The sequence below is a fragment of the Linepithema humile genome, chromosome 3 (assembly GCF_040581485.1).
Source record: "Linepithema humile isolate Giens D197 chromosome 3, Lhum_UNIL_v1.0, whole genome shotgun sequence".
Classification (NCBI taxonomy): Eukaryota; Metazoa; Arthropoda; class Insecta; order Hymenoptera; family Formicidae; genus Linepithema; species Linepithema humile.
Window position 1 is genome coordinate 29,623,809 of NC_090130.1, and position 13,184 is coordinate 29,636,992.

The 13,184-nt window shown below is 43.7% G+C and overlaps 1 protein-coding gene across 2 annotated transcripts in view; it reads left to right on the forward strand.

Annotated features, from left to right (window-relative positions):
• LOC105669745 (Runt related A) overlaps nucleotides 1-13,184 on the forward strand; it is a 78,825-nt gene that overhangs the window by 5,795 nt on the left and 59,846 nt on the right. The window lies entirely within an intron of this gene.

The window sequence follows — 13,184 nt, forward strand, 5'->3', positions numbered from 1 at the left end:
GGCAACGACAGAGAGCGGAACTATTGGAAAAGGTTGAGACGATTCATTTGCAATGGTCGCCGAGGTCAGTCGAAATTATCCCCGCATTTCGCCCTCGGCGGAAAAATAGCGGTTGCAAGAACGGTTTAACTGAAGCTCTTCGAATCTGTTTCGCGTTTTATGCTTTTGCATCTGTATTTGCCGTTGTAAAAATTACAATACGATATAATTCAATGTTCTCGATAGCGATCAGATTTTTTTGAGTGCCGCGATTGACCGGTTGACTTTTCAATGTTTGAACTAAGAGAACGGCTGACTTATGAAATCGCAATGAAGAGAAAATTTACGAGCCTTATTCCTCGTTTCTTTCGCACGATCTGTCGTGATCGCTTTTCTGAGATCGGAAAACTTATTAATATTCATTAAAATCACGAAATCACAGTTGAGATTAATTTATGTTAGCTGCAATCTCGCGTATTTTCTCGCGAGAAGCGTTGTGACGCAAAACGCCGCAAAAACGTAGAAACACACGTCGAGGCAGTTTCATTAGGACGCGTGGTGAAATATCTCTGTCCTGTTAGACAGTAAATTTGCACGAATTAGAATTTCAAGTGTCGCATCACGGCACGGGTCGTGCCTTTCGAAAGAAAAAGGATATCGACGAGAAGCGGCGACGGGGCGGAGGCGGAGGTAGAACGCAAAAAACGCGGACGTAGCGTGGATATTATTTTTTAACCGAGTGATATACGACCGAGCGACGATTTACAGGATTACAGCGTCGACTGACGATTGCTTCCTCTCTACAATAGTTGAAGTAAAAAAAACTTCGAAAGAAGACTTTTCGCATGTCTTTTTTGTTCATATTGCTCGTCTCGCCATATCTTTTTTCACGCATTCGACTACGATCTCCGTGACCATTTTTTTCATCAAGTCTTACACGTCTTTACGGCTAAGGTTTGGTTTTATTCGGTGTAAAAAAAAAAGGGAAACACTGGAGAGAAGAAAAGAAAAGAGGGAGCCGTGTGGGACAATAGTTGCTCGGTACGCCGACAGTGGGACGATGCTTTTAATTTTTATGGGATTTTCGGGTTAAAAAGGCAAGCGTGCGCGCGCGCTATGTACACTGAGCGAGCAGGATTTTCCTTTTGCGGGACTTTTATTAGGATTGTAAAATCCCTGTGGCTCGCCGCCGACCGAAGGGAACAAAAAAAAAAACAAAAAAATTTTCGAACGAGCCGTGCCGGCCAGGCATCGGTCCTGGTCGCAATCAGGCCCTTAATATCGGACACGTGCTTTTCGATCGAAAAACTCGCGAAAAAACTCGCTGACAAGCGCGCGCTAGGAAAGACTTCCGCAAAAAAGAGCATAACGAGCAATGATGTCGCGAGCTGTGCCGGGTCTCTCTCCCGTGGACTACGTTTAAGGCCAATTATCGGCGGTTTAACACGAGTTTCAGGCAAATGCGGGAACAAACGGTAAAAACAGACGTTTTTTACGCGCGGATGAGAATCGAACGTTTAGCTTACTGAATCTCGACGTGATTCGTTAAATTTCAAGCACTTGTGCATATATTAATTTCTTCGGGCTCTCTTGAAATTTTATTTTTCAAATAAAATCCACGAATTCGTGCAAATTCTTTCGGATTTTGGGTTTCTTAAGACACGCGACGACTCTACTCGCGATCGATATATTCTTTAGCATCGACGCTGTCCTGGCTCGTTTACTCCTTTCCTGTCTGACAAGCATAAATCGATCGAGCGCGATGTTTCAAGGTAGCGTATAGTTATCCGCGCGCGTGTTCAGAAACGTACGAGGAGGAACCGGGTGATCTACTGCTTTTAGGTTGTGTTTACGCGACGATCACCGCCGCCAATATCCCTTCCTCTCTCTCCTTCCCTCTCTCTTTCTCTCTCTCTCTCTCTTTCTCTCTCTCTCTCTCTCCCTCTTTCTCTTTTTCTCTCTTTCTCTCTCTCTCTCCCCGTGGAGTTTTCACGGAGAAAGCTTCGAAATGGACGTGCAACAGCTGTTACCGTCACTCCCGATGGAAACTGGCACGCGTTGCCCGCCTATATAACGTTCGCGAGCACGTACGACTTATGCCAGTTACGAACGACGGATATTGATTGTTCTCCGGGCTTTTCGACCAGCTTCGAGTAATTCGTCACGGCCTTTCGTGCATTTCGGTTATCGGCTAATGCCAGCGTTCCCGTTCGGCTCTGAGAGACTCGTGTCAGATTTTTATTCGACATACTCATCATGTGTCTCGTGTCTGGATGCAATGTCGAGATAGATAAGAGCATTGCGGAACTGTTGCAGATTTTCTTTCGATTAGATTCTTCGAGAAACTCGAAATCGATGTTTTTTTGGACAGAAATATTTCACGCGAAGCGATCTATTATAAAGATTGTTTAATCATCGACGCTTTTAGAACGTTGACTTTTTTAAATTAAAGGTTTCGAAAATGGTTTAATTAAAAAAGTTACATTAGATTTGTCCGAGCATCCGTGGTGTTGCGTACATGCAGAGGAAAATATTTCTTTATTTCCACAAACGAGTTTCTCTGTTGAAAGAAGTCGTGGAACCGCTGACAGCTCGTAGCTTACCTTAAGTGGTCGGCAGCGTATCACTTAAAAGGCCGGATGTTGTCGGCACGGGATCTTACGATCTTACTTGACGATTCGCAGACATTCTCCAAAGTGTCGTAGGGCCAACTGTTTCGGAGCGACAGTTGCAACAACAGAGGCACGCGCGTGTAATGCGAACCGGAAGGGCCCCCTGCGATCTTCGAGTATTATCGTTTAAGAATTCAATTCGGAAAATGTGCGATTTGTCATAATATCTAGCTTAATTATGCATATTGCAAAATAATTGCAGTAGTTGCTGTATTAACTATATTGCGGTCTTTTATTGATATATGTAAATGTTCTATTATCGATTTTAATTTTTTGATTATTATTACGATCGGAATTTGATTTTAAAGAATTACACAAGAAATAATATATATATATATCTTACGTTCTCGCGCTGATTGATTCATTTATATCCGACTTTGACTTTTCTATCCCCGCGCTGAGTTTACTAGATCCGAAAAGAAATGCACCATCGCTTTCTTCGCGATTCGATTCGATGGTTTTACAATGACTGGTTTCGGTATACAGGTATCGAAAGAATACTGCATTGTTGCTTTCGCGGTATGAGTAGCGATCGGGATGCGCTAACGGCAATGTTTGCAGACAAGACCCGGACGGGCCCCTCGACGATGTCGTGACACTTTATCCCGCTCTCTTTCTTTCCCCTCTCGCTCTCACGAGTGCGCCGGTAGCAGCACCGTTGACACGCGGGGTGACAACATAAATATAATGTCACGCTTCCGCGCTCGCCAATGAGAGCCGCCGGTATCTACTCTTCTTCGGGACTCGCTGAAAGGTTTGGGGGTCCTATTCAAACCGGCCATACACGGACGACGATTTTTATGGGCCACATGAAAAATGAGGTTAGCCTACTATTTATCGCCCTCCTTTTTGACGTTCCTCTTCGGCGAGTTTCGTGGAGAAGCTGTAAGGCCCCTCAATATTTTGGCACTCCACGGGGTCGTCTTTGCTCTCGTTTAGAATTACGCGCGCATCGTTGTACGAGTTTGTTCAGAGTCAGTTCTTTGCTCTGCGAGTCTAACTTTTGTGTGTATACACTGGGGAATAACGATTGTTAATCGTAAGCCATCGCTGTATTTAAATATTTGCACGATTTAACGAAGCAAAAGAAAACATTTGTGAGCATCAATTTCTTGTTAATACAAGGCTTATTTTTTCTCTCGCTTCGTATATGTTTTCACGACATAATTTATAATAGCATCGGCGTTAACCATATCTGATGTCGAACAAAAGGGGGGACTTTCGCGCGCATGTTGCAACATACGTCTTTGTTCGGTCCCATTGATCGCGCGAGTACTCGAGGCACGTTGCAGGAGGGCGAACCTCGCGAGATGCTCTCTCAATAGGTTCGGGGCCCAATTATGCGCTGGATCTATTTAGAGTCGGGCGGGCGAAAAGCTCTCTCGGGTCGTCCTTCGAGAGCTTCGCCGATTCCACACGGGGTTTCGATTTTGTCGGCGATACAATGGCGGTCGTGACATCGTTCGACCCCGCGGTCCGCCGCAGGCGAATAGGACCCATGCTGCACGGGGCACACTGGTGTGCCATGACGAGACATCTTCATTACGTTGCGGCCGCAAGGTCCCCTCTCGCGATACAATATGTAATATTTCAGGTTAGGCGAATTCATTTGAGCAAGCTACGACGCGTTGTTGTAATTTTTTACGACGGTAAATTGTTTTATTACAAGATGACAGCAAATTCAAGTGAAGTATTTTATGCATATTTCAATTTGATATCTTGAATCTCGTGAAATCTTTTAAGTTCGCAATCAGTCAGATTAAATCGAAAAGATAGAAGAATTTCGGAATCTTTCTTCGGCGCATTATCTTAACAGCATATGCAATCTTTCTGGGTTGATCTTTTTATAGCGAGTATATTATTTTCCGCAACGCAGTATCCAGAATATTGCGGATGAATCAAGGGTTAAGTGGGAAATCCGAGAGGGTCGTAGGGCGATCGGCGCGAAAGATAGGTCTCGCCGGAAAGAGCGAGAAAGACGGAGAGAGAGAGATAGAGTGAAAGAGCGGAGAGAGGGTTAAAGGCGACACGGAGGGTTCGCGGTGCGGCGCCTTAGTGGCCACGGGTGCGGTGCGAGTCCCTTCGTAACGAGGACCAGCCTTTATGGCCCGTAAAGATACGTACCGTCCAGTTTACGCTCCCGAACCTCGCTCCCCGCGTGTTGGGAACCATTGTCTCGGGCAACGTGCCCCATCGTCATACGTAGTTACGTCGCGCTCACGTATAACAGCAAGACTCCGTCGAGATGGCGAAATCTCCAACGGTGGACGCGTCGCGATCTAGCCTTCCAACCGTATCCCGCGTTTCCGCTTCCCGACCTCTCGATTCGACCTCCCCCCCCCCCCCCCGCATCGCCGCACAATGTCGAGCACGAACATTTTCCCTCGGGGACAGTTTTATAATGCGAGCTGTGATTGCGCGTGATTACTCGGGCAGTTTCTGTGGAAAAGAGCCGCCGATCACTGGCCGGTAGTTCTTTCTGGTTCTTTCTTTTTAGAGACGAAGGAAAGGAGAGAAATTGTGTTGCGGTCTTTTTAAATCAGGCAGTCCACGTACATTTTCCAAATGATAAAAACGATTTTCGCGGTAATGTGTTACATTTGAAGTGGATAAAGTAATACAGATATATTTTTATTGTTTTGCCATGTAGATAACAAACTTACCTTCTTTTTCATTCTGTGCTCACGATATGCTGAGATTTCAGTCCATCCTTTCGCCGCGATCCCGCTTCCAGGTCATTGCGTACTCATCGTCGCGTTCGAAATTACTCGAGGGAAGACACTCATATGTTGGGAGGAAATAGATAATTTTTTTTTTATTTTTAAGAGAAACGATGCAGGCTCAGATTACGCTGATTTCTTTGCTCTTGTAAATAATTTTTCTAAAGTGAAATTTTATTTTATCATGAATCGCGCGGTGAAAATATTTGACAGATTGATTGGGATATTTGAAATTTAAGAATGTATATTTTCTGGGAAACGAGCGATTGCTCAAAAATTCGAAAAGGTCTTTTCAAAAAGATGTCCGAGTTAATTAAATTACGCGTCATGCCGTGCAATCGACGGCACGAGAGCGAGAGGAAATCTCCACGACATCGCGACGTGGAGAAACGAAGCCGAGCGTTAAGGCGAGACGTATTAATTGGAGGATACCCCGCGTTGGCTCGTTCGCTCGCGAGCGCACCGTCTCTTCTCCTGAAATCCCACTCTCGTTCGCGCGCGTATGTGCTACAGCGTGCTTCCTGTTGTGTAGAAACGCGTCCCTTTTTCCCGTCCGGCGCCCTCCACCGCCCCCGCCGGCCGCCTCTATATCCCTCCGGCGTCAAATACATCCGCGTCGTTGTACGCTCACACGCACATCAGGAGCGAAACAATCCGCCCCGACACGCACGCAGGTCTCGTCTCTGTTGCACTCGTAACACACACCCGCATTACTTACATACACAACGGCATGCGTACGTGTACACAAACGCGGGTCGGCGTGGAGCTCGCAAACGTACGTACATACATGGACATGCACAATGTGGAAGTGAGGGTGGCGGCGGGGTGGTAGCAGGGAGGTATTGAAATTAGCCGACCGGTCGGCCGGTGCTCTACGTGTATGCTCCGAGCGTGGCCAATGGAGTAGGGGTAGAGATTGGTTCGGCGGGGCTTGCATATATTCACACCGAATTAAGTCACCAACACACCGTGGACCGGCCTGGCCACACTCTTTGTGCAGCCACGAGCCCTTTCACGCATACCGCTCGAAACGGCGCGCGCGAGATCGTACGTGTGTATAAGAGCGCGAGCGGGGAGGAGGGATGTTTGAATTTGGATGGCGGTAGACCTATGATGAGAGCGAGCGAGAGAGAAAGTGAAGCAGAGAAAGAGAGGAGGGTTGGAAAAGAAGTTAACGCGCGTTGCGTGGTGTATTCTAAAGCGTGCATTAGGTGCGAGATTTTTCGCAAAACGGAAGTCAAAAATGCTGGTGTGAAAAATTGACGTCCGGAGAGTTTGATACGTTCTTTTAATTGCATTTAACATTTGTAATCCTGAAGCGAAACCGTACACTTTCGAGCCTTTACCCTTCGTACTTTATTAATATACACAAATCAATTATAAAAATTTATATTTATATATTTTTTTTATTATATTACTTTTATGGAAAAAAAATTATTCAATTATTTAATTTGGTTATTAAAATTTATTTTCTAAAATTTAGAAGAAATTAATTTTTTAAATAGTATTAGCAACGTTGGTGAATAAAAATTAGACTTAATTTCGCGCCGCAACAAGCGTAACACGCGTTTATGCACTACATGTGCATACGCTCGCATCTCTGGTCCCGTTGAAACGCATCGTTAGCTCACGCGTACGATATCTCTGCTTTAAATGGGAGCGTTAGGGCCGATGCGGCGTGTTTGACTTTGGTCGGCGGTACGCTGGCCTCGAAGAGGTTGACGTCGACTACCGACAGCTGCTGGCGCGGTGCAAACATGCATCACGCCGTGAATCTTAAAATGCGCATTAGGGGAGATTATTTCTCGATTTAAAATCGGGGTGGTCGTCGCTCCTCGGATCGCACCTTCCAAACTGGACGATATGATTTATTTGAGGATTCATGAAATAAATCACATGAAGATCGTAACACAGAAGTTATGCTTGTTTTTAATATATTTTTAAGTATTTTTCAAGTTTATGAAATCTTTGCAAGAATAATAGCAACGTTAAATTCCCAAAAGTTTTTGGTATACAGCTGTGTGTTATGAAAAAAAAAATAGGCAGACATTATTGTATATTACCTGACGCACTGTAGAGTTTATTTCTTTTTGCTCTTTGCTGCGAAAAAAATGTTATAGGTTTAGTGATAGCAGGCCCCCAAAAAAACTGCTCTGATTTTATCAGTGTACTGACAGTTTATTTTCTTTATTCCACGTCGTTAAATGCATGCTAGATGCCACGGCTAGACCCAAAAAAGTACGCTGTTTTGCGTAGAAATTAACTCGGTATGTTCTTCGAAAGACATAAACGCGTAAAAATGCTGGGTGTTGCGTAGCCGAAATAGAGAGGCGGGAAAAAAATGGAGCTTCCTATAAAAATATACGACACCGTTGTTAAAAACAGTCACAAGGCGAGAGTTCTGGCCGAGAATTGTACGAAACGAGATCCCACTTTTTAGTTTACCGTTTTTTGACCTCGCGGTCACTGTCGACTTGCAAAAATATAAAAAAGCTAAAGCCATAGTTCGCGACGACGTTAACTGAAAGTGGGTTATCGTTTTCTTTGATACTACCATTTTAGGAAGAAATAGTTTTAGGAGGAAAGTGAAATTCTCTCTCTTTCTAAAAAAATCGATAGTTTTTTTTTTGCTATCTGCTGCGGCATGCATTCTGATTTATTTTTATTTTTATGGTTTTGTTTTTCTTAATATAATAAAATTGTTAGATAAAGAATAAAAGCCCGGAAACTGTTTGTTCTGTGAATTGTCCCATATAATATTGAAATAAAATTTAAATCCCTTTAACCTTTTTTTTTAAAAATCATAAAATCATAACTTTGGAAGAAGGTCAAATTCAAATATCTTGAAAAGTCCGTGAGGATGATTCAAATATCCTTAAAAAAACGAGGAAAAGAGTTTGTGCTGCAAAACCTTTCCTTACAGTACAGTTAATCCTTTCTTTCGTCTAAAAAAAGGTAGAAAGAAATAATCGAGATATATTACCTGATTCAGGTAATATGCCTTTACCAACACACCCTTACCAAAAATCGAGTATGAGTCCATCGATGTTGGTTGGACCTACTGCAATATAACCCTCAAAACGAAGAAAATGAAAAATTGCCATATAATAAAAAGATTCGGGAAAACAAGTTTGCATAAATTCATAAAGAATCTGTGCGACAGAGCGAACTGGTGCTTGTAAAATGTACTCCGCCATTTTTATTCGTCGTTCGTGCAAAAAAATAATATTTCGTGCTAACGGTATCGTGCTAACGGTAAAAATTTCTGGAAAAACAACGGTCGGAAAAAGAGTCGAAAAAGATAATGGTAACGGTACTGCGGTTCAATTGAAAGCCTTTCTTTACGACGACGAAAAACTGTTTTTCCAAGACAGTCGTAAATTTTATTCGACTATAATAAAAAAAAAACCGAATACAGTTTTTGCTCGGTGCAAACGGGAAAGTATTGTTTACTGCAGTTTATAGAACATTTCGGCCAGATCTATGCTTTCCGAAATGCTTTTGCGAAGCGGGTTCTGCTTGCGTGCAGTGAATTTTTCGAGTGCAATACTTCACATCGAGAAATAATTTTTTCTGGCAAATTCGCTGGAAAATAGCTCTTATCGAAACTAAATTAGAACTTTCGAGAAAATTGTCTCCGCGTTAAGAAATTAGTTAACTTTATAAAAATTTCTATAGTTAATTTTGTAAAATTTGTTATTATCACAAGAAAAAAGGATTTCGTTAAAATTACTACTCTCTTAAAATCACACATAATGTACGAATACACAAAGTATCATAAAAAGAGAAGTGTCGGATTTAATTTAGTTTGAAAAAGAGATTTGACTCCGTTGATTATAATTTAACACTCTGGTCTACGCTCGCAGTAGTAAATTATGCCAAATACCGACCGTAATGGGTTTACTGACATTGCGTAAATTTTTATGAAATCAGTGTAGTTTGGATATTTCGTCAGTGCGCCGTGATCATCATTCTCCGACTATTTCTAAATTGGAGCGGGCGTCGGAGACTGCGAATACCCCGTTCGATGGTTTTATTTGAAGTCAGGTTAAATTACGAGACCGATGGACGACGCAGCCGCCGGGCGTGAGCGGCAAGGTGAAAAGCACGGCTCGAAGGAGATTTAATACGATCACCGCGCGAATATCACACCGACCGATCCCCACCCGTAGAGAGCGTCCCCGACTTCATCGGCCAGGTGCTCGTTGTCATGCACTCCCGTGTACGATATTGCCGTGGGATGGGCGGCGGGGGGCGGTGGTTGTCGCAGCTCGCGCGGGCGTTCATTAGCGGCTGCACAGGGTGGATCTCGGAATTCGCGTAGCAAGGCTTTCCGCGGGGCGGAGGGCGGGTGGTGATGGAAGCGCGGATGAGGAAGGAACGAGAGGAAGCTGGAGGACGAGGAGGAAGGAGGTGGAGCGCACTCCACTCGCCGGAGAGTTAATCCACGTGTGAAATTCGAGTGACCTCTGACCCCTGACAAAGTGCCTGCCTTTCTCCCTTCCGTCCTCTCCGCCGTGCCGTTTCGCGCATCTCGCTCGTGCTGCTCGTGCATCGGGCTTCGCTACCGAGACCCGATCGACGAAGGAATGCCCCCGGACGAATGTCGTTTGTCGTATTATGCAGCTGCACGATCGAGAGAATTCTGCATACCTCGGGAAATGTCGTGAAATATAAGTGCAAACTTTTCATACGTTAATTGATTGTTCATTAAAATTTATTATAGCTTATGTTAATTTTATTTCACAATCTACGCTGCTAATGCGAGATATCGGCGGAAACGAACGACCTTAAGCATTCTGTTACAATTTCTTGACAATAGTAAAATATATGTGGTTCGAAACCCTGTTAATGTTTTCAGACGTCAGACAGCTTAAGCTAATTTCAGTAGAAACGTTGTCGTGTCCCGCTGATACATTCTAGCATCCCTTGCCGGGATTCTTTTCTTTCGTTCACTGTATCGATCATTTTTTAAGTCCCTTATGAGAATCTCTTTGAAAACATCGTGGTTACATTCGTTTGTCCAGTTTTGATGAATCATCCAGTAGCACGGAAGCTCCGCATTTCACCATGAAACAGCGCACATTAGGCCCATTGTGTAATAAGTAGCTTCGAAACCCTGCGAATTTTTGCATTGAAGAAAAGAAAGAAAAATGGTTCACAAATGTGAGTCCATTCATGGAAAGGGCTGTAGTTTCTTTGCGATCTGTCAATGCCAGTTTCAGATTATTAATCACACCGCTTTTGACTATTAATTATCCCGTGTCAATCACCGATTTATTATTCACCGCTTAATTAATCTTTTCTTCTTTCCGTATTGTTTCATTATTCAATCGCGTTTGTATGTTTAGACGCACGAACGATTCTCGACAAATCTCCCTCTCCTTCTTTCTACCGAAGTAAGGATTGCAGGATATTCGGAGAGGTTTTGGAAGGAAACCAGGACACGGATAGCACTGGTAGCCGGCGCGGAGCAGTCGGTTAGGTTATTGGGAAGCCGATATCTGGCCGCAGGGAGGGATAGAGAGGAGGTCGGACGGAGAGCAGACTCGTTCGGTAGATTCGGAAAGGGGTGGCGGAAGGGGGATGGGGGAGGGGGTGAGTTGGAGTATTGGCTCCCGAAACTGGGGAATACCGAGGAAACGAGTTGTGTCGTATACCGTGGAGCTCTCTCTTCCCGTCTTGCTCTTGCCCTCCACTCCATCCGCCCTTCCTCTTCCTCTCTCTTTCTGTCGTACATTCGCGACGGGCGGTGGGGTGGTCCTTGCGTAGGATATGGGGTATTGTATCCGCTCCCTTTCTCTTTTTCTCCGTGGCATCCCTCCCAGCCATCGCGCCCTGGGCCCATACCCCCCGATCCATATATTTAAAACAAATGCTATCTGATGCGGCGCCGCTTTGTGGAGGCAAGATGAGACCAAGCTCATCCCTCCGCTCTTTGCTCTCACCCGCCCGCGACCTCTCTCCACCCTTCCGCCTCCCTTTCTGTGCCGTTCTTTTTCCCTTTCACTCGCGCACGCTCTCTTCGCCGCTTTGCTCGCCGCTCTCTTTTGCCGCTGGCTGCCACGGAAGCAGGGGTGCTTCCACGTCGCTTCGAGAAGCTTCCTGTCCACGTTTTTCCGATACCGGAGAAACTAGCCTCGGATATAGTGTCCGGTGACGTTTTCCTGAGCGTTTAGCGAGATTATAGTCGATTTTTTATCCAGTGCTTTGAGACACTTTAGCGTAATTAATATCACAAGTGACTTAAATCGCTACAAGTCAAATTGCTGTGACTTTTCTTCAATTTCTTCCCATCATCTTTTCTCTCTATTTAAATTTCTTTTTAGAACTATTAGAATTACAGCGGCACTGGAACAGAAGAATGTACTATAATATACATTTTATTTGCCACTTTTCATGCTACATGAAGCATTATTTGTTTAAATTATACCGATTACCTTTGAAAGACAGATGCTAGACAGATGTTTCGGAAATGTCGAAAATAATTACAATCGATAGGATCGCGATCGGGAAGCCTCTCATACTCTTGGAAAAGTTTGAGGATCGCTGAGGATTCGTGAGAGCGTAGGTGTCGCGAGTCTATCAGCCAATGCGCGGGAGTTCTCCTATCTCCGCCAGTAAATCCGGCCGTAAGTTAAACTATTGGGGAATCGAGGCGGTTCTCCCAACGCTTCAGCCACGTACTCCGCTCTTCCAGTAGGGTCGCGGAAGATCCTCCAGAATCAGGTTTACGTATATCTCGTTGCCTATCATCTCCATCACCATAGATTGGCCATAAAGAACCCCGGCAATCCGTGGTTATACGCGACGGGGCTACGAGTCGACTTCATCCTCCGCTGGATCCTCCGATCGAACCACCGTCTTACATTCTTACTTTGTATCGAGTTTGTATTCGTGATGATTCCGGACGAGAAATATAACTGAAAAGTAAAAATACATTTCTGTGTTTTGTTATATTAAATTGTTTATTGCAATTTACGATTAAATCGCATTTGAAGAATTTAAGATGAAAGGTCTTATAAAGATAATGTATAATAGTTTATGTCAAAACTTTTGAATGTCAACTTTTGACTCAAAAGACAATTGTCTTCGGAAAATGATAAATTGGAAATGCGAGACTAATTGAGGCCGTAAACATTTAACAAGTAATAAACGAACTTCATTGACGCGGTCAGTGATGCTCTTTGACGAACATAAGCACGTTATGAAGTTCTGTCATTTTTCGAAGTGGTCAACAAAAAAAAATGTGTGTGCGTGCGCGCGCGAAATGTGTCACTAGGAACGAAATTTAGAGAAATTCTTTACGGTTGCATGGCCTTTGTGCGGTTGTCTTTCGCTCTTATTGTTGTGGATGAGACAAATAAATGGACGAAATTTGGGTAAATGACCGTGGTGAAGGGACAAAATAGAGTATGAGAGCGAGAGAAGCGTCACAAAAGGGAGGAAGAGGAAGAATTGAGACAGACTGGTTTAACTAACTAAATATATAAGTGATGCAGACGAATCAGAGAATCTATAGTCTTTTTAAAACAAATGATTAATTAACTCTAATGTCACTTCTTCAAAATTTGGTTTTTTATTTGTTTTAAACTTTATTCTTCAGATTTGATAGTTTGCGGAAAAAAATTGGCGCGAAAAAAACGATTATGCGTTTATAGAAAGTTATTTCTTAATGTTAACATTAAAGTCATATTTCGCACTATTATACAATATAAATTTTACGTGTCAAAGACATATAGCCATTAAGAGTTGAAGTTCTGAGAGAATACAATTGAGGTTTCGAACGACGGGTAAGAGGGACTAGAGTAGG